The sequence below is a fragment of the Camelus ferus genome, chromosome 10 (assembly GCF_009834535.1).
Source record: "Camelus ferus isolate YT-003-E chromosome 10, BCGSAC_Cfer_1.0, whole genome shotgun sequence".
Lineage (NCBI taxonomy): Eukaryota > Metazoa > Chordata > Mammalia > Artiodactyla > Camelidae > Camelus > Camelus ferus.
In genome coordinates, this window is record NC_045705.1 from 1290833 (window position 1) to 1312080 (window position 21248).

The window sequence follows — 21248 nt, forward strand, 5'->3', positions numbered from 1 at the left end:
ACACACAATGGCTTTGCCATTGCAGAAGCAGCCCTAAGCTAAAACTTCAGCCTATGCAAGCAAGGCATTGTCTCTGCTTTTTATGGCAAGGAGACAGGAGTGCAGATGCACAGGTGCCTGCTAGCAAAGAGGTTAGGAAACTTATTAACTAAGCATGTTTGTTCTTCTTAAAGGTCACAAGCAGCTGGGGTCTGTTTCAATTTATTAACCCAATCATGGGCTCCCACATCTTCTAGGTTGTCCAGTTTACTGTCATATAGTTCATAGTATTCTCTTATGTTTTTTTGTATTTCTGTGGTGTTGGTTCTAATTTCTTCACTTTCATTTCTTATTTTGTTTGTGTCCTGTCTCTTCTCTTCTTGGTGAGCCTGGCCAGAGGTTTGTCAATTTTCTTGACTCTTTCAAAAAAAAAAAAAAAAAAAAAAAAAAAAACAGCTCTTGGTTTGATTGATTTTTTTCTATTTTTTAATCTCTATTTTATTTATTTTCTCCCTGACTTTATTATTTCTTTCCTTCCACTGACTTTTCATTTTGTTTGTTCTTCTTTTTCTAAGTCTTTTAGGTGATAGATTAGGTTGTTTATTTGAAATTTTTTGGTATGATTTCTTCCAATACTTTTTCAATCTCCTTTTCACATTCTCCTTCTGGGGCCCCTATTATGCAGTGGTTGGCATGCTATATTGTATCCTATAGGTTCCTTATATTGCTTTCATTGATTTTACTTGCTTTTCTGTCTGCTGTTCTGATTGGGTGGCTTCTGTTATCCTGCCTTCTAAGTCACTTATCTGTTCCTCTGTATTATCTGGTCTGCTTTTGACTGCCTTTAGCTCAGCTCTTATCTCAGCCATGGAATTTTCTGTTTTCATTTGGCTCTTCTTTGTAGTTTCTGTTTCCTTTTTATAGTATTGTCTCTATTCATAGTCCCTCTTATTTCCTTTAGTGCTTTTATCATCCCTTTTTTGACATCATGATCTAGTAGACTGTTGAGGTCTGTATCATTCCTCATTCCTCTCAGGGGACTTCTCTTGTTCTTTTAATTGGGAGTGATTCCTCTGCTTTTTCATTTTATTTCTATTTCTCTGGCTCTATGGATTTAGGAGTATCAGTTATCTACTGTGGTCTTGAGGGCTGTTTTTGTTTCTTTGTTTGTTTTTATTGCGGGAGCATTCTTTTGTAGACTGCGCGCATCTAATAGTTTTGTTGTGAGGGCTGTTTTTAGTATGGATAGTTGCCATGTCTTTCTTCTGTGTGTGTTGGCTGTTATCCCTTTGACTGGGGGCATGGTTGGTGTTGTGGTGATCAGAGCCTGCCCTGACTTTTGTTGTTGAGCAGAGCCTCCTTTTTTGTTCTGTGGTTGTCAGAGCCTTGTCAGAGGTTGGGTCTGCTCCCCTGTTGCTGGAATAGAGGCTTCTATACCCATTTCTGAGCTGTGGTATGTAGTAGACAGGTTTGGAGCACTGAGCTAGGAAGAAGAGTCACTGAGCATACCTCCCCAGGCGATGTCCACTGGGAAGTGCCCTCTGTGGTGTTGTCTGCGGCTTTTTATGTGAGCTTACAAAGTACTCTTTTTTGACACTGCCTTTGTCCCCATCTTAACTGGGGGAATGTCAGTCACCCACTCTGGTGTCCCCTAGGTTCTGAGCCCCAGGAACCTCCAGCAGATCTGCCAATGTCAGGTGCTAGAACCCACCTTAGCAAGCATGCAGTCACTCACCTGAATCCATGGTGCATCACAGTGTTAGCTCAGACCCCAGCCCTACTCTGCCTAAGTTATGGTACACCAGCCTATTGTAAATACCCATACTTTCCCCTGCTGTGTGCTGGAGCTCTGCTCACTGCCTGTTCATCCCAGGGGTGCAGGTTTATAAAACACCATGGGAGCAATTCCACCTTGCCTGGCTGAGACTATAAATAAATCTCAGTCTTGCCTATGAAGCTGCTGGGCCCCTCTGTATGGATTCAGCTTTTCACTGTGCCTCTGAGCAGCAGCGATGGCTATGACTAAGCCCCATCTCTCTTCTCAGGAGAACACACCAACAATGGAGCCAAGTGGAGGCAGAGGCTATGGCATGACTGCATTATTCCCCTCCCTGCCACGCACACCAGCAGTGATGCTTTTTTATGGAGGTCCCATGCTGTTCTGCACACACCCCCAGCCAGAGCTCATACTGCCCTCCAGTCTCTTGAGGCTGCCTCTGCACAGTGGGCCTGGCCCTCTCCCCGGGCTTGTCACTGATCACCAGTAGCCAGTCCCAGCTGTCTCTGCCAGCTCAGGTCTGGGGCTGGGAATCTCAGGGACCCTTTGTACCAGTTTCCCTGTGTTCTGTCTGCCAAGCGGCTGCCACTTTCTCCTCTGAGCCTCAGAAGCTCTGCTTCTGTCCCAGTTGACCTCCTGGCTGGAGAAGGGGTGTCCCAGCGTGAGGGAGCCTTTCTTCCTGTGCCCCTCCCTCCCCACACGACCAGTCTCACACTGATTTTATTTTTCTTTTTTCCATTAATAGATTTTATAAGGATCCTCCTGTATTTCAAAGCGAGAGACACTCTGCTTGAGTTCAGCAGGTGTTCTGTGTGATTCAGTGGGTCTGTAGATGTAATTCTTGGTGTATTTGTGGAAGGGGGTGAGCTGTGAGTCTCTCTACTCCATCTTGGCTCCTCTCCTGTGAATTCTTGTTTCAGTACTAAATACAAGCTACCATTTCATCATGCCTTTACCAATATTGATTTTTTTAAATCTTCTCTAATTTCAAAGGTTAGAATGGTATCACTAATTTTTATTTCCTTGCAATTATATTTCAGTTCATCTATATATGTATGCAGTGTATGTATATATTTACTAAGATAGCATAACTCTAATATATGCCCACTGAATTACACACAAATAAAGTAAAAATGTAGGTAAATTTTTAAAAATTTAAAATTTACAGCCAAATTTCCCTGCTTAAGGTATTTTTATAACGAAATCATATTACCACCAAACTAATATTATAATCGCACCCTTAGAATTTGTCAGTTCTATAAATCAACTTATTTAAATGACATTTCTTCTTTCAAGTGATTTTCACTTAATTAAATATTAAAGCTATTATATATATATGTACAAAATAGGTCAGTTTTAATGACCCCATGATTCAATTCCAGGAAGAAGACAAATGGACCCTGAAATCAGTCAATGAATAAGGTTGAAGAGATAGACTTTTTTTAAAAGAGGCGGAGAAAACCCTCTTAATTACACACAAATGTCTCAGCAGTGAGCAATCATGAGAAAGGAAACGCTGGAAAAGTGCTTGACATTTAAATGTCAATTTAATCAAATTACGCAGTTTTTAAATGTGGTTGTGTGTAATGGGCTTTTTAAATTGTTTAAACCATGCCCTTTTCTAAAATGGTCCAGGAGCCTTTAGTGACCTCAGCTACCTTTTGAACTAATAGCCTTAAAAATAGCCTTAAAAATGAGGTACACCATTACACTTTAAAAATAAAAATTTAAATTTTACATTTTTCAAGATTAAATATATTAACATATCTAATGGAAAATAATGATTGGTCAGCTTTTACTGTAAGCTAATAAGATGACTGTTCCAAAGGACAAATTACAGCATTAGGGTATGTAAATTTTAAAAAGGAAAATTGTTCACACTATGAGGAAGAAAGGATATAGGATTCTTCCTCTCTACTAATTCTATTTCCCTTGACTTTAATAGGAAGTAACCTTAACCCCAACTGCCTTCTCCTGAACCTGGACCATTCACTGGACAGAGAACTAATAAGTATCTTAGATTTCCCAAAGTAGCAGTTTTTTTGTGGAACTATGAGAAACGGACAGAAATTGATCAGAAAGTATCTCAGGGAAATGTTGGCTCAGGTTGGCCCCAAAGCACAATCAAATTTGAGCTCTGGATTGAACACTAATGACACAGAGGTAGATTTCGCTCTCTAGCTGACTATCGAATGTAATTCCTATGTTGTTGGGAAAAATAATACCCTGTGTTTGACCACATTGTTGTCACAGAAATAATACAGAGGATGTCTTGTAGGTGCAACTAAGAGGATCAAATTTAGAAGTCATTGTTAGTGTGACTACCATTTCTACTATTTAGTTCTGTGAGCTTTGGCGAATTTTTTTCTCTCTCTGAGTTTTAGTTTTCTCATTTGTAACATGTAGATAATTGATACTTTATAGGATTTGAATGAGGATTAAATATGATAATACAGATAAAGTAATTAGAACAGTATCTGAAAAATATAAGTACCCAATAAATATTAGCTATTTCTAACAGTGTTCCTTGTAGCAAGCAAGGGAAACTAATTCTGGCTCACTTAAGTCAAAAATTAATCCATTAAAAATGTACGAAGTATTTCCCAGAATTGCCTGGGAATGGACCGGATAACTAGTTCCAGGAACAAGACATGAACATTGCCCAAACTGACCAGAGAATGATCTGGTGAAGACACCCGTGTCATTGCCTGGCTTCAGCCCTGTACACAGCATGTAGCTGCTTGCACCAGGAACTCATTAGGACTAAAACCTGAATGCCACCAAGGAAGGCAATCTGTGCTTGCTACTTCGACACATCATTTACAGCTGATTGGGTCGTGAGATCATGAGCTGTGTCAGTGAGAATCTAATCTTGAGTCAAAAACCACAGAATTTATTTGTGGGCGGAGAGGGAGGAATGAATATAAAGAGTCTTTAGTAGAATGAAGTTAAGTATTAAAAGACATACAAGAGGACGCTAAAGTGTCCAGAATTAGCAAGTACAAAAGAATAGCTACAGTCTCTAGGCTGAAGAAGAGTGAACAAGAATAAAGACTAGGAGAAGGTCCCTGTCAAGGTTGAAATTCAGACTTCTAAGAAGAGAGTGTAGCCACCATAAGAAATTGCAGCCTGAAGGTGGCAAAGAAACCTGCCAGAAGTTGCAGGTCAGTTGCAAGCCATCATTTGTTCAGTGTAAGAGTGAGGACTACATGTGAATTATTTATTGGAGTGTCCCCCAGCACCTAGAATATTGCCAGACTCAAAGTAGATGCTGATTTTGTTGAATGGCTATTCCAGCCCTGATGGAACTAAATACTATCACACTAAGTTCTAATTTTGCATATTCTCAAATTTACAGAATGTATTTTACTTACTTTTATTTTCTCAGCCCCTAACAGAGTACCTGACACATAATGTGCAAATCAGTCATTATATGCTGAATTAATATACGGCTACCTCAACCACAAAATATTACTCAAAATAATTCACTTTTATATTAAATTCTTAGCAATTTTATTTCATGTCAGAAAGAAAAAAGAAAAATCAAGTTGCAAAAGCAAAAATCTGCCAAAAAAAAAAAAAAAAAAAAAAAAAACGCTGCCTAAAGATTCAATACAGTGGACCATGTTATCTGCTTGCCTGTAAGTGAGTGGAAGATATAACAACTTGTTTGTCTTAATCAGCAGAAGGAAAAGGAGAGCAGTTTATACACAATGAAGCACCAATTAAATATTTGAGTAATTAAAATGTGCTCAGACCCATAATGAAAAACTGCAGGCGTATCTGGCAGACTCTCCGAGCTCAGCAATTTCATGAAATATAGCTCAACACCATGACACAGGAGAGTGTACACCTTCCTTGCTCACAGATCTCCCTGCCCAATCAGTAATAAATAATACACTCTATAAATGTTAAGTGTCTCTTAATTTATAATTGGGATCTTGCTGATGAATTGTTTCTCTCATTTGAATGGACTTTTGACTTGTACTGCGTTGTCTAAGCTAAGGATGTCTGCTTGACTTTGTCAGTGTCCAAAGGCCATGGGAAAGTGACTTTCTATAATAAGACTTCACTTTCCTCCTGCATAAAAGGAGCTAATTTATCAGGGTAGTCGCTAAGTTTTCCTCTAGTCACAAAATTTGATAATCTAAGAGAGATCTTCTCCTTGGCCCTGGCAAAATACACACAAATACTTATACATACTTTTTTAAAACTGACAATAAGCAGCTCAAATTTAAGAGCACCAGGTTAAAAATAAATGCTGTGAAGATCATAAAATTTAGTCTGGCAATGTACTATCAAGCCATAATGAACAGAAGGCAGCAATAGTCCCAGAAAACTGTCAGTTCTAGGTAATATGCTACCCACAAGTAAAAGTTTTCCTGACCCCTTCTAAAATAAATAATGTTCCACTTGGTGGCCAACATTTAACAATGAGCAGATTACTCACAGATATTCATATGTAAATATTTTGTCAAAAAATCAGAATCCCCAGCCACATTGGGCCATTAATCCCACATTGGGAACAGTTACATGGAGATGGGAGTGGCTAGCCCCTTTCGTTGGAGCACGTTGCTGATTGCCTCAAGTTCATTACTGATGTCATCACCCTTCCCTTGGCCTGTTTTACCTATCCACATTCCCTGCCTCGCACCTGTTGAGGGTCAATTTTGCAGTCTTCCTTTAGAGGACGTTAACATTGGGTGAATAATCAGGTGGCTGTAGAATCATAATGAAAAAATATTCATTATTGTACACCTCTCTAAAAAATGGTTGGTTATATTAGAAAGCTATTATATTTGAAAAGTTTGTGATTATTCAGAAAACTGTGGATCTTAATGTTATTATATAGCTTTGAAATCTATTCTTTTCTTTCAGAGTGTGCCAAATCATCAAGTTGTTTAGAAAAAAAGTTTTAGAATGTCCCTGTGTAGTATATGGTAGAGTAGACGTGTCTGTCCATCTCTTCAACACTTGACATTTACTTTATATACGTAATGAAACCTTATATTGCATAATTTCTTTTCCTTTAGATAAAATGAATAAACTTCTCTTCCTTTTACTGGCCAGTAAATAAACATACACAAATTTCATTTTTTAAAAGTCTGTTCTTATATAATAGTTTGGTTTTTGGTTTGTTTGTTTGTTTGTTTGTTTGTTTGTTTTGTCATAAGGGATTTAACTAATCTAAGAAAAGTTATTAGAAAAAAATGTTATTTTAATAGAAAAGCAAGGAAATATATACTTCAAGTTTTAATGCTTTTAAGAGGATTATGATTATAGTGATTATTATACCAAGGCATATTCTAATTTCTCAAAACCCAAAACACACAAACACACACACTCAGACACACACACACACACAGATGTAGTCAGAGCAAATTATAAATAGTATTCTCTGAATAATAAATCATGGTTTAATATCATAGGGAAATGAAACAGCATTTTTATTATACATTATTCAGTTCTATAATATCCTAATAGCTTGGAGGGAAGCAGTAAAGGGCTTTATAATAAGAATTTATATAAGTATGAAAATTCTGAAAGTGGTTCTGAGAATTCCAAAAGCTTACAAATTCAGCTTACACTGGCAAAGTCACTGGAGAGGTTCATTATTTCACTTTTGTGTTTTCCTTCTTAGTGGACAGTGCAGATGTTTGACAGTTGTTCTTGACACTTGAATATAGACAAAATAATGCATCACAACACACAGTTAAACCAGCCATTTTGTGATCTTTACTAATGTTACAGCAAAGTATGTTACAGCTCAGTGTTATAGCAACCTGGATCCTGGTGAGAGACCAAGCAGCACTGGGAGGGCTGGAGAACTCAGGTTTATTTCGCCTGCAGGCCCAGAGGAGTTAACACTCCAAGCTCTGGACCCTGCCTGTAGGTTTACACAGACTTTTATAGGCTGCCAGTTGAGACTTTGCAACATTTTGCAACTTCATATGCAGAGTAGGTGTAACAAATGAACTAATCAGGAGTGAGCTAGATTCACACCATATGCAAATGAGGTGTTACAAATGGACCGATCAGGAGTGAGCCTTGGGAACCAATAGAATCTTAAGGGTAAGTTTCGTTTTCCTAGAAGCAAGCCCTTTTAACAGAAGCACAAAAGTGAGATAATACAGACGGACCAAGAAATCAGATGGCGCTGGCGGGAAAGCAGTAGCCCTGCCTGGGGATCCTGCTAGTCTTTTCATGGGGCTTCCCAACTCACTAACATCTGACTACTGATTCTAATATTATATTTTAGAATGGGAATGTTTTCATAGATGAGCTAACTAAACCATGCAAATGTTTAGTATATCCATCTAGTCATGGTTGCTTGTAAATTCTCTTCTAGGATTTTGGGCAATATGTTTTAGAAAGGCACAATTACAAAAATAAATAAATAAACAGTGAATAACGCAATCTTACTTGTCAGAGTTAGGTATGTGTTTGTTCTTCTTAAATTGACAGCTAAGGTTGGTTTGCTTTAAGAAGCAGCTTTTTAATAAAAAAATCGATTTTCCATAATCCCTTAAGATCTACTTCTGTTTCCATGAAGTACACTTCCTATGCCTCTGCCAGCAGTATAAAGGTATAATGGCCAAAATCCCTTCAGCAGAGCAGAATAGAAGAGGTGCTTATCCAGTGATTTACTTTTCAAGCAGCAGAGTAGAATTAGCATGAACTCTGGAATCAGACTTGGGTTAAAAATTGCTCCCCCCCCCCTTAGATGTATAAACTTATACAAGTTATCAAATTACCAAATTTAATTTTTAAAAAAAAAAGAAAAGAAAAAAATGAGAATAATGCCTATTTTGCAGAGTTGTCACAAAGTTTGAAGTGAAATAGTGACCAGAAATGACTATCACAGGGACTGCCACACAGTAGGTATTTAATCATTGTTCAGTTGTCTTCCCCTTCCCTTCCTCAGCTAGCTGTCTGGATGGCTCCCTCAAGCTTGTGGCACGGCATTAGAACATCTGTGTACGTAGCCTTAGCCTAAAGCACAGAGCAGGCAGTCCCAGTAAGGGCATGTAAGCTATGAATTCCAAACAAGCTGCATATAAATTAACTTGGGTAAAACTGTACCATCTTAAATACAATGAGGCATAATTATATTTTGTGAAAATACAATTTTACATGCTAGATTTGCTTCTGATGGCTGCTTGTTTCATTCAAAATGTTAGTTAGGCCAATAATTTAATATTGAATCTCAAATACCTTTCACACATGACCTCTTCTTTGTCTCTGTTGATTTGGTTATTCATTCAGCAAATATTTACTGACCGCCAACTATATGCCGAGCATGATGCTGGATGTTGGAGGGAAAAAAAGATAATGATGAAAGCAGCCAGAGTCCTTGCTATCACAGAGTTATGTCTAGTATTACAGAAGGACATTAAACAAATGTCACAAATTTTGCATCCAAAATAAGTGATGACACTTCAGTTATTCAGGAAACATATTCATGCGAACAGTTGTTTCTAAAACCCACTCAAATAGCTGCCAAATATTATTCCATTCCATTTTAATTGATGTTACCCACTTCCATGATGTATTTAAATGCTTTTCAGGAAGACAGCTGTGTCTCCTCTGATGAGGAAAATCTTTCAACATATCAATTAGACCCTTGAAAAAGTGCTTCTACCGCATACTGAATCCTCTGAAATTATGCAACTGTGTTATATAGAATAAAATACTGATGATAAATCAAATTTTTCCATTAAGGAGCCACTTAAAGGTAAATTATATTCCAAATCCTTGACTGCTAAACAGTAAATAACTGGTTGCCCTTCTCCCTACACTTTCTTCATGATTGGAAGTTGACAAGTCAAGAACCAAGCAAACTTGTTATGATTTAGATGCTTTTTAGAGTTGGTTTCTTCCTCCCCTTTCACCTTCCTTTCCTCTAAAGGCTCACTTGGTGGAACCTTTCAGTTACATATTAGTAGTGTAAAGAATCGTTGCAACACCCAGATTACTGTCAAGGAAGCCGTCTTGCACTGAATGGCATCTTGCTTCTCATGCTGGGTGTTGCAAACAGTCTTCTGCTTATTTCTTCGTAGGCTTTGAAAGAAAAATGAACCATACATTTCCATTATGATGGCCTGACTCTGGAAAGAAATTTGCAAACAAGCCTATATACTTTTGCTAAGCTCTCCGTTGGTTTAATTTAGAATTTGAATGTGCTTTCTAGCTGAGATTTTATCAAACTGAAGGGGAGCACATACAGGGCTGTGCGAGGGCAGCCTGTGATTCTCTCTCATTGTGCTCTCCCATGGCATTGTCCAGAGCATCTTCAGAGGAGACGTCTGAGAAAGTAGAAGGGCTTAATTGTGATGTAATTATAGTGAAATATTTTTGTGTAAGTTGCACTGCGACTTGTCATTTATGGTGACGAGCTTCAGTAACTTCATGTACTGTAGCTAACTGCAGTTTAGACATCTAAGAAAATTAGCTTTTACATATTAATAACCTATGATAATGACTTAAAGGTATAAATTAATGAATCCTGGGCCCAGCATGCTCAATCCACCATCTGATTGAAGCTTTTCAAATCTGAACATGAGGGGCTTATCATTTTACCAACAAATAATCAGAGAAAGAGGAAATGCTTAATGAACACTTTCCAATTTGTAAAGAATTCATAGAAACTGCTAGTGCTTTAAGAGAAATTATTTTAAAGATCCAGTTGGGTGATAATACTTCTTTTAGAAGAAAGATGAATGGCAAGATTCTAAAAATGAACAGTAAGAAGTTAGAGTGGGAAACAATAATCAGGAAAGTCTAGGGCCAGGAGCTGTGCAGTGGGAAGCTGGGGAGAGGCTGCAAGGCCACAAATTAGCAGAAGTTCACCTGCAGCTCCAGGCCATGTGCCGCTGGGCAAACTCATAGCCTCATCATCTTCTAGCTAGCAGAAGTTCAATGTGAAAAAATACAAGTATAATATTGCTCTGATAAAAACATAAAATATGAAAGTATATTTTTTATCCATTGTAGGGAGAAATGTAAAGTAGGACCTGAAGTTTAAAGTGTTAAAAATTAATATATAATTTTGACTCTAATTGGTTTACTTGTATAGAATCATTAAATTTCTATATCATCAGAGCCAGAAGCTTTTAGAAACTAAGCTTTAATTGCAAACCAATAGTGAGCTAACACACAGTTGAAATGGAAGGGATAACACACATAAAGACCAAAAGTACAAACTCACAGTTGAAATGAAAGCTTTTAAGTACCCAGGTCAGCTCAGCAAGCTGAAAGTCGACTTTAGCAGCTTCCAGCCAGTCATTCCATACTCTCCTAGTCTATCTTCTTTCCTCATTTCTTTTACAGGGAACCATGATTTCATTCATTCAGCAAATATTAATTGAACACTTTCCATGTGCCAGTTTAAGAACCCGAGAACACATCATTGTCAAATGATGGAGGTCAAGTTATCTCCTCTTGTAAAACTTATATTGTCCTTGAGAAAAGAGATACAGAAGCGAGCAAATAAATAAGATAATTTCATTAGAAGTTTTTCAGACCACATGAATATTACTTTAAATATGATGAAAAGCCATTGAAATTTCAAGCAGGGATAAAATGCAATCTTACCTGCATTCTCTGCTGCCTGGAGAGTAATTGGTGAGGAAGAAAACTGGAAGCAGGGAGTTAGCACCGTTACAGACTTCTGCGGTGGGCTGGGCAGGACAATGGCAGCACATGGAGGCAAAGAGGACTGAACGGATTTAGATGTATTTTAGACATTTCGGAGGTAAAAGCACCAAGATTTGCTCACAACTTCAATGTGGGAAGAAAAAGAAGATAAAAATCAAAAATATTTTGGTAAATGGTCATGCTTTTAACTAGGAGTAGGGGAAACAGATCACAGGTTCTGTGAGGGAAAACTGTTTTTCTGTTTTGGCCCAAATAGACAATCAAAGGGAGATGTCAAACATCGATCGTTGAGTCTGAAGCCCATCGGAGAGGACAAAACAGATGATACTGATCAGGGAAATACTGGCACATGAATGATATTTGAAATCGTAGAAATAGATGAGATTATTATACAAAGAATGAGCGTAGAAGAAGAGCTATGTCATTATTTGATAATAGGACATTGTGTCAATCATACCACAATGAAGCTGGAAAAGAGAGGGAGGGTGGGAAGGAAGGAAGGAAGGAAGGATGGAAGGAAGGAAGGAAAGGAAAGGAACGAAGGAAGGAAGGATGGATGGAAGGAAAGAAAGGAAGGAAGGATGGATGGAAGGAAGGAAAGGAACGAAGGAAGGAAGGAAGAAAGGAAAGGAAGGAAGGAAGGAAGGAAGAAAAGTTGGAAGGTAGGTTGGACAGGGAGATACAAGGATACAGCAAGGAAACAGAGAACAAGAGTTGAGGTAAGAGGAAACCCAGGAGAGGGTGCTGTTAGGTAAGCCGAGAGAAGACTGTGCTTCAAGAAGAAAAGCAATGAACTCCTGACCATCAACTTCTCTTTATTATTCGCTTTGGTCACTATCCTTGTGCTGTGTCTGAAGAAAATCAGAAATTTCTAAGTCACTGCCCCTTCCAACTCATATTTTTCAGATCCTGCCTTTTATCAGTATTCATTTAATCGTACATATTGTTTTGTCATTCACTCAATAAGATTTCAGAGAGCACTCACCAGTTGCCAGGCATTGTGCACAGGTGTTGGATACAGTTGTGGATGAAATAGGCATGGTTCTTCATCATCGTAGAACTTATAAGCTATTTTATGTGTTCTTGGTTAAACACTTCCTGCAACCATTTGAAATGTGTGCCATTTTCAAACACCCTTATCAAATCTCACTAATACAACCTTGCCTTTCATAGCAGTGCAACTAGGGAACTACCAGCCCACATAAATATTATCTAATCTTGTAATCTGTAAAATCTATGGACTGAGGTACCCTTCACACACCTGCACATCTCGTTCAAGGCCAACCTTACATCCATCCCTGACCCCAAACATTCTATTTTCTAGGACCTTCCTTAATTACTGCCCCCTCTATCTTCTGTAGTCTGTCTCCCTCTTCTACTGGCTCCATTTCCTTAACCTATAAATATGCTCAAATTTCTCCTATCTTCCTCCATACATACATATAATATATATATGGCATTTGATATAGAGAGAGAGAGAAAGAGAGAGAGAGCATTTGATACTCTGTAAAGTCATATTCCTTTGAAGATAAATTTAGCATTACATCATTAAAGAAGACATTTTACTGATATCTAATTCAATTGTTGCTGGAATCATGAACCTCAAAATGTATTATTGGGAACTCACTATTGCTCATATTGCTAATTATCTCCTAGAAGTGCTTCTGCACAGCAACTTCAACCAAGAGTTCCTGGATGAGAAGCCATGCCCCTCCTACAGCAACAAGAACACCTCATCGACTCCATGGACCAAACAGCATTCTCTGGCTTCTCCTTTGTGAACCCCAAATTTGAGAGTTTCCTGAAAAGTTGAGGTTCCCAGGCATGCCCCCAACCCACTCCAGCCAGTGAGCCTGGGTCAGCCAGCACGACGCATCCACTCAGCCCAGGCAGAGAAGGCTGCGCCCTCCAGCCCCCATGATCAGCAACAGTGTGATAATTGTGATTCGTTCTGTTGGCCACTCCCTAGTCCCCTAGAGGGACCTCAGCTCCTGTCTGATTGGGCTTTTATGGTACAGGATCTCTACAGTATATATTTGCAAAGTGCACAGAGTTTTGAATCTTCTGGTGGCAGTTTATTGTATTTTAAGAATATAATAACCAAGTGCCATCTTCTCACCACCATGTTTATATTCAAGCAGTCATGGATTGCCTAATATTTTTTCATTTGTCCTTGAGGTATTAAATGTGATTTTAATGAGAAATAGAAGTGCTTACTGAGATACCAGGGCTTAACTCTTTTTCAAAGAGACCATCTAGATGATTCAGCATGTGCTTACCTACTTTTGGATAACCATTAAGATGCTAACAGCAATATCACAAAGTCTCAGAAACAACTCATAGACCTCTAAAAATAAATCCTCAAATGAAAATTTACGAAGTTTTTCTCTGTAACATGTTATACTTTTCATCTTTCGTTCCTTGAAACATTCTTCTTCTTTCATCTGTCAGCTCTCCTACTATTCTGATAATGTCTGCTATAACCTTGAAATGAATTGTTTCTTATAGTTGTATCCTCAGACCAAAGTCTCATCGCACATTCTTCCTGAGGCATCTCACATTGACTTTCACACCCACCTCTTTCCACATCTATATATTTAACCCATTTCTTTTTGCTCAACTTCATATTTTTATATGCAACTACCTGCCAGGCATCTGACTTCTTAAACTCAACACATTCAAAATGGAATCTATCGTTTTTGATGTAAAACTGCTCTTCTCCCACAGTACCCAAGCAAAATCCAATCCATCATCAAATGTAACATCACCTTTGTGATAGCTATTCATTCATTCACTTAAGATAGAATCAAAAGTCACCCTTCAGTCTGTCTTCTTGCTTGTCCTCCCCCTTCCTCATCCTCTTCATCCAATGATTTATTAGATTCTGCCTAATTAACTCCTAAATGTTTCCTAAATATGACCTCTACACTTTATGCCTACAACAACTGTGCTAACATTATTCCTTTACTATATTTTTCTTGGCTTACTACAGTAACCTACTTATTGGTTTCTATGTCTTTAATCACTCTTCTTCAAACCTACCCTCCAAGATAGGTATTTCCTCCAGTCAGCCTTCCCTGTGTACTCTGGACCCTTCCTCTGTACCTCCTCATTCCCTGTACCAATTCCTTCTTGCATTCCCCATCCTGAAATACCAATTTATAACTCTGTCTTGTCCTCTGGAGTGTGAACCTCTTCTCAGTGAAAATACCCTATTAACTATACTTTATTAGAAATATTCAGCACAGTGACTAAGATGATTGTAAGCCTTTGCTGAGTAAAACAGTGGGTGATAGTGTTAAATCTATCCTTTTTGCAGTGCATTCTTTCTGCTACAAATGGAAGATACATCAATGCTTTTTACAGTACTTTATACAGTTTACCCAAACCAAGAAACAGTTATGTTTATGTTGAAACATGAATAGCTTCTCCATCCTTAGTCAAATTCAAATATCTACAAGGCTGGGCTGTTAACGTAAATACCTGAAATGTCCTAGTAGTAGTAGTAATAGGAAGGGATCTGGCTTGCTGCTTACTGAGGAGTGTATACTCCACCTATAAGGCATTCATATTCAATTGAAAAAAATGTAGGGACAAGCAAAGCTCATGTTCTCTGGACTCTGGGGGTCAAGTTGGTGATACGTGCTACAAATGTACTATAACAACTCATAACTCCTGTCATCTTAGCTCAAAAAATGGCAATTCTTAGACAAATGTAGCCTACACATTATATACAAATTGGATAATAGAAATGATAATTTTAAGAGTTTTAGTAGTTTTTTTCTTTTCTGTTTTGCTCTCTTCCCATTTCCCGGACCCACTGTGATCACATGCCATACATTACACTGTCAACTTTTTCATGTTTCTAGTTTTTTTATTGATGTCAGCCTACTGACATATTTTCCTTCTGCAGTTTCCAATCATATTTCTGTTGCCATAGATACAAGTGACTTTCAAAAAAAGTAATATGTAATTAAGATTTTTACAAGAAAAACAATTTTTGTAACTCTGGCTATAACTGGGTATATATCTGAGGGAAATGAAAACACTAATTCAAAAAGATATGTAAGCCCCAGTGTTCATGGCAGCCTTGTTTCCAGTTGCCAGGATATGGAGGCAACCCGGGTGTCTATCAATGAAAGGATGGATAGAGAGGATGTAGCATATGTGTGCAGTGGAATGTTACTTGGCCACAAAGAGAATGAAGTTTTGCCATTTGCAGAAGCATGGATGGATTTGGAGGGTATTGTGTTGGGTGGGGTGAGTTAGACAAGAAAGGACAAGTATGGTGTGCTGTCACATATGTGTGGAATCTAAAAAATAAATCAAACTAGTGAATGTAACCAAATAGAAACAGACTTACAGATATAGAGAACAGACTGGTGGTTGCCAGTGGGGAGAGTTAACGGGGAAAGGGAAGGTAAGGATGTGGGATTCAGAGGTACAAAGTACTAAGTATAAAATAAATAGACTACAAGGATATATTGTACAACACAAGGAATAAAGCCAATATTTTATAATAACTATAAATTGACTATAACATTTAAAATTGCAAATAACGTTTTACAACTGACACATATAATGTTGTATATCCACTGTACCTCAATAAAAATAAAAAATAAAATTATGTGGAGTGAAGATATGAAGAAATTAGCAGTTTCAAGGAGGATAATTTGAAACATTAGATAAATTTCTGTAACCCATATTTTCATTCACTAGGTAATAACTAATATTTTCTTTTATATAAAATGTAAATTATAATAGTAACAATAATAAAATAGCAATAATAATGAATGAGGTAATATACGTGAATATTCTTTGTAAAATGTAAGGGTCTATCTAAAGGAATAAGCTGTTGTCTTTACCTTTTCAGTCTTCTGCCAACGCACCCTAACCTTTCTTGTGGCAGAAAAAGCTAGGGAAATTATTCAATGCAATAGACTGGCACAAACGCTAACAATGTCAGCTAATTTGCCAAAACCATCATAGTGGGAGAGTATGTTTACTTTTCGGGTTTTCACCAACGTAACAATGACGAGCAGGTAGAACAAGTGAGGTAACATATGTACACTGACTAATCATGGGAAGGAGGAACAACAGGTCTGCAGTACCAAATCAATCCCTGGCATAATTTCTTTTATTTTACAATCCCCATAACTTCACCCATTTCTAGCTCACGAACTCCTCCCTAGTTCTATCTGCAAAATGTAGTTGTCAATTCACTTGTTGTTCTAATTATCATAGTTAACATTATTTGCATTGGTAAAATATCACTCATAAAAGGAGGTTGCTGATAACCATGAGAGCCAGCAATAAGGCTTGTGTAGTTCAAAATCTATATTGAGACTCTTGTCCAACATGGCCTAATTCCAACACTTTCTTAGGTTACCTCCCTGCTGTGATCACAGGAATGTAAACATCCTGTAGTTTCCTCTTTTTTTAGCTTGCTGACTTCTTCTCAATGTTGGCCTGTCCAGTCTTCTTCCCCTGAACTTACTGACTCAACACATTCTATTTCTGGTAACTAAAATTAATAATTTGCCCCCCCAATATTAACAGATGAGATTTTTTATTACTACTACCCAACAATTATTGCTGAAATGTGTTTATAAACATTTATACAATATGTCTACAACACATAATGTCTAACCTTAATTGTATATATAAACCGAGTAGCTAAAAGAGAAACAAGAAACTTTATTACAATATAATAATTAGCAACTAATCAAATTTCTGAGAAATGATAATATATCAGATTGTGTAAAATGATACTCTTCCTTAAAATATTATTGTAGCTTATTTATTCACTTGTTCAGTCAGCAAAATAGCCACTGAAAAATGTAAGATGAATAAGACTCCCAGGAATCTCAGGGCTATTGCTAAGGATGGACAATATCAAAAATAATTATAACAAATACAGCTAAGGAAGTTCAGGTTTTTAAGAAATGCCCAGAGTATGAGGGCACAAAAGAGGAGAGGCTGCTAACTCAGTCTAAGGGAATTAGGGAAAGTTTGCAGGAAAAGGACATTTTTGCATAATTAGGATTGATAATTCACTGAAAAGCCAAAATATTTTAGGGGCTATGCCAAATGTAAATTCAGATGAAATTTCTACCTGAGATCATAGCATCTTAGTAGCAGGCAGCAAAGACTTCCAGTTACAGAATTATTACTGATTCTTTAACATAAAACATACTTTTAAAAAACAATTATAAGATTTTTTAAATGCATGCTGAGTTTACAAGAAAGTAAAAAATATATATATCCAAAGGACAGAACTAGGAAACTGGAAACAATAATAATTTAAAAACAAGAGTGGACACTCTGGCTTTCCTTGGGAGATTTGAATTAAATGTCTGAATGGAAGCATGATTTTAAAGACATTGTACCAACAACTGGCAAAAAGTTGGAGTCGAGACTACCATACAAACCAGGCTATGGCTTTAGTGAGAGTATATCTTTAGTGGCTTGCCAGGAGCTCTGTACACAAAAAAATTATAATAATGATTTCCCATGAGAATTTTTATGCAATTGTCTGCTCTCGTGTGAATTTCCTGTAAAATTTATGTACTCTGCATTTTCTAAGAGCCCATAATCTGAGGAATTCACAGATATGCACACACACACACACTGCTGCTACCACCACCACACATATAAATACACTGGGATGCTTGGCAGAGTAAATGCAAAATGACTTTCAAGAAATGTTTCTCCAAAGCAGGTTTCTCTATATTTTCACAGATAGACTTTGCTAAAATGAGCTCACAATCCAAAATTATCAGACAAATACTCTGACAATCCACCTTGAACAAGAATTAGAATCAACACAAGGGAGTGTTAAATTACCAAGTGTTTCAGATAGTAGAAATATCCGATAGATGCTACGCTATGTTTAAAATGATTAAATACATGAGTAACTACAATATTTAATAATAATAACATGTATGACAGGAGAACAATGTCTAGGTAAAAACACTTAAATGTCATGGTTTTATTCAGGTGGAATGTGGAGATATTTTAGAATTTTATGACCAAGATGGCAGTGTAGGAGACCCAGACCTCTGTCCTCCTACAAAGAATAACTAGGTAGCTATCCACAAATGAAAATAGCTCTTGGAGAGCTCAAGAGTCCACTTACGAAGCTTTAGCAACACAACAGAGCAAAAATCTACACAAAAAGTGTAGGAAGAAAAGTTTCATTTTGCCTTGTTATCCCTTCCCCAAGACTGACACTGTTCAGTACCAAAAGGGAATTCCCTACCCCAAGAGAGTTCTCTTGGCCCAGAAAAGGAGAGCAGGTGAGTGACTAGCTTCCCCAGTATTTTGGGGAATTGCACAAAGAACCCACTGTGGTTTAACCCCAGCCAGAAACCATAAAGCTGAGACATCTGCAGACATCTAGGATCAAGGAAGAAGGGAAGAGCTACCAGAAACAGCCATGTGCAGGAGTGACCTTGGTTCCCAGTAGCCTGCTGGTCAGAGGACCTCAGTAGGCTTCGCTGCTAAATATCTCAACAACCCTTAAAGACACTGCAGACCATCACAGCTTTTATTTCTGGACCCAGCAGACTGCTCCACAGAGGATCCAGGCAGATTTCTCCCCTGAAGAAACCAATAATTGGGACAACCATCAAAGATTCCCTACATATTTCATGGTTGAAGTTTTTGTCCTACATTCATGACTACTAGCTGCCTAAGTCCCCTCTCTTCCCGTCAGAACCCAGGATCTGTACTGGCAGCCAGTCCCATCCTTTTCAGCTATGCACATGCAAGATGCCAGCCTAGACCCCTGCAGCCACCCTCCACTGCTGTGTGCACACCCGTTATTAGCCCCTGTAGTCACATAAGTGCCTACCAATAGCCAAGGCCCCCACACCTGCTGTGGGCATGGATCTGGTGCTGACTTTTGCTACTGATCAACACTGCAGTGGTTGCCTGAAGCTTGTCCTGAAAGCTATGTACCTTATGCCACGGCCCTATTCCCATCACTAGCCTCTAGTGCCATATGTATGCCTGAGGTCAGCCCATGCAGCTGCATGAGTGCACACTGACAGCCAAGGCTCCCCACAGCTGTTTGGCACCCAAATCTAAGCTGACTCCTGTCACTGGCCTGCACTTCCATGCATGTCCACAGCTAACCCTGGTAGCCAAGCACCTGCACAATGCCTGCCCCAATTCCCATCACCAGCCCCCACCTCCATGCATACACTTGTAGCTAGCCCATGCTGTCACACAACTATGTGCCAACAACCAGGGCTCCCACAGCTGCTGGTGCTCCTGTAGCTGGCCCTGGCTACTGCTGCTGGCCCCAGCTCTTTCCACTGTGTATGTGGATACAGCCAGCCAAGAGTGTGCACACCACTGGTTCTGGCCACCACTGCCACCTGCCACAACCCCTAGCTGCTGGACCTGGAGGTGCCACTGAGAACCCCATAAGCCTTAGCAGCCACAGCTCTTGCCAAAGACCATGCAGTCTGCAGCATCATAGACCCCAGCTGCCTGAGCTGATTAAGACCCCCAGACCTGAAGCTCCCACACACTCCTGTACTTGACACTCTGTAGTATTAGACTAGACTGGAGCCACAAAATGCTTCTGCATGCCCCAACCCACAAAAGAAGACTTTTCCATATCAAAGTCAGTCCATGAAGTCTGAAAGAGGAGATTCTACCTTAAAATGCACAGATACCTACAGAAGGTTACACGGATCACAAAGAATCAGAGAAGCATGACAGCACCAAAGGTACACAGTAAATGTCCAGTAATTGACCACAAGGAAATGAAGGTCCATGAATTGTCTGAAAAAGAATGCAAAATAATTGTCTTAAAGGTTCTCAGAGAGCCACAAGAGAACACAGATAAACAATTTAAAGAAACCAGAGAAACAGTACCCAAAAATGAGAATTTCAACAAAGTGATAGAAAATATAAAACAGGAATCTTGGAGCTCAAAAATACAATGACTGGCTGCAGGATTCAGTAGAAAATTTCAACAGCAGACTCAGCCAAACAATAGAAAGAATCAGTGAGCTTGAAGACACACCATTTGAAAATATTCAGTTAGAGGAACATTAAAACAAAAGAATGAAAAAAAATGAAAACCTATAGGATTTATAAGACACCATTAAGAAAACAATCTATGCATTATGGGAGTTACAGAAGAAGAAGAGAAAAAGATAGGGACACAAAGGCCACTTATAGAAATAATGGCTGAAAGAGTGGTTCAACATCTTCAAACTAATAAATATTATAAACCATATTAATAGAATGAAAGATAAAAGTCCTATGATCATTTCAATAGATGCAGGAGAAAAGTCTGAGGAAATTCAACATCCTTTCATGATAAAAACTCTCAATAAAGTAAGCACAGAAGGAACACCTTAACAAAAGGTGAGGCTGTGCACCTGGTTGCGTCTGGTTCTTTCACTTCAGGAAGACTTGGTTCTATCAGGGTTTGGGAATTGCTTTGCCTTAGCTTTATGGCCATCTAGAAGCTACTCAGCTGGCCACAGTTCCACTAAGCTTTTAGGATACCCCAAAAGGGACTTTCCTGATAGCATAACCTTTGTTTTACAAAGCATGAGTCAAGAGAACTCTAGGGTTGTGATAAAAACCAAAACTGCCAATGCAAAAAAAAAAAAAAAAAAAAAGTAACAATTTAGGCTGAATAACAAATGCAGAACAATTCAAAATAGCGAAGATAAATGCATATGTTATTTCATTTTAGTCAAATTTCCATTTAATTCAATTTGGCTTTTTGAGAAAACCCCTTGTTACCCCATACACTGCAGGGCTTTGAGTACAAACGCAAGAATTCACTGTTTGTATAACTAATTGC

At 38.3% G+C, this 21248-nt stretch overlaps 1 protein-coding gene and 1 long non-coding RNA gene across 4 annotated transcripts in view; one reads left to right on the plus strand and one right to left on the minus strand.

Moving 5' to 3' along the window:
• GRIA4 (glutamate ionotropic receptor AMPA type subunit 4) overlaps positions 1 to 21248 on the plus strand; it is a 432139-nt gene that overhangs the window by 113503 nt on the left and 297388 nt on the right. The window lies entirely within an intron of this gene.
• Positions 722 to 19036, minus strand: LOC116666287. The gene is made up of 4 exons (XR_004323048.1): positions 19026 to 19036; positions 18958 to 18968; positions 1616 to 1620; positions 722 to 807 (listed from the first exon to the last, which is right to left on the minus strand). It is a non-coding gene; the product is annotated as an uncharacterized LOC116666287 (long non-coding RNA).